We start from the raw sequence: 1,614 nt of genomic DNA, 5'->3' as shown, positions 1-1,614 counted from the left end.
ATGTTTAAATAAGTGGAGCAAAATTAAATAAACTGTGTTAGAAAATATCTACAGAAAGAAAATGTTATACTTCTAACCTGGAATCTGTATTTTTTCTCACAAATTTGACTTTAMAGTTGCTTCCTGTTGAATTGTTTGCATCTTTAATGTGTTAATAATATTGTATTAAAGGGTTTTAGTGGTTAAATGAAGAATATGCAGAATGTCCCAGTTTCTTTTACTTGATTAATCGATTATCAGAAGAATCGACAAAATAATTGATTACTAAAATAATTAGTTGCAGCTCTAGGTGAATAATTTCTGGCTTCCTGTTTATTTTTTWAAATATATTWCTTTTTGTATAAGTTTGAGTTCAGCGTCTCCTTTCAGAAGTGACAGCAGGATTTAAGCAGGTGATGCGACCGTTCACTAAAAACCTAAATATCATTTTAAACCCTAAACTGTTAAACCTCAAATGTTGAGTCGTCCTTTAGCAGCCCGACCTGCGCTGATGCACCAGATAAARCCTTCATCATCCTGTCACCTGCTCCTCTGAGGAAGAGGAGGCAGAAACCTGAAGTGTGTCTGCAGGCTGCAGCGGTGAGAAGCTCCTGCTGTCACACAGTCTGCTGCTTCCAGGCAGTTTGAAGCTCCTGCTGAAGAACAGGCCATCACTGTTTGGCTGGATCTTCTTCATTTCACCTCTGGAGTCTCTAAGTAACTTGTTGGGCCTCAAAGGACCAGTAGGACTTCACACTAAATCTGGGTCACAGCTTTATGAGAGGAACATTCAGAGGTTTGGTCTCTTCAGGGCCAGAGGACACAATATTGACCAAAACTTTACTGAAACTGTTTTTAATACCTGMACACTGGAGACAACTTCAGTTTAAAGTTTATTTCAACAACGCGTCTGAAGGAAAAAATACTTAAGACAATCATTTACATGAAAAACATACATTTAGAACCAATAACTTCATTATTGTTATTATTCACATCACATTAATTAAGAAAGTTTGGAGTTTGTTGTTGGACATGATTCTGTGGTATAAAGATGAAAGATTTGTATTTAATTAAAGTCTGGAGACTTTAGATGACAAACATCTGACCTGCTGGACAAACGTCTGAATCCGTGTGACACCAGATTATACGGCTAACCAGGATTATCACCATTCGYTCTATCAGACYGAAGACAAATCTCTGCTGAAGAGACGAAACASGATTTGGCTCCGTATCGACGTGACGGCATCCATCACCAGAACCTTCTGTTCCACCACAGACAAACCGGCTCTGTTGGGTTCGTGTTCTCAGAAAACTCAGATTTTATATTTAGTCACTGTATCGACACCGTTCTGTTTGTCAACTGAAGAGACAAAACTGGACCTKGTTTGCATAAAAAGCCACCAGATTAAGTTATTTAAACAGATGCTTTTAAAAATAACTTCAGTGAAAAATAGCAAAGACCTGATTAGCGTGTTTGAGATGTAATCAGTGTTCAATAACTAAACCAAGAGACTTGAAAGCAGGAAGTAAGACGACAGTTTAAGATGAAGTCAATGATGCACTGAAATCAACTTCACTGTCTCTCCGTCACATGAGACGTTTATCTGGATTAGAGTCACAGCTGATTGGCACTTC

Source organism: Poecilia reticulata, unplaced genomic scaffold (genome assembly GCF_000633615.1).
Source record: "Poecilia reticulata strain Guanapo unplaced genomic scaffold, Guppy_female_1.0+MT scaffold_145, whole genome shotgun sequence".
Taxonomy (NCBI): domain Eukaryota; kingdom Metazoa; phylum Chordata; class Actinopteri; order Cyprinodontiformes; family Poeciliidae; genus Poecilia; species Poecilia reticulata.
Note: the sequence above shows the minus strand (reverse complement) of the source record.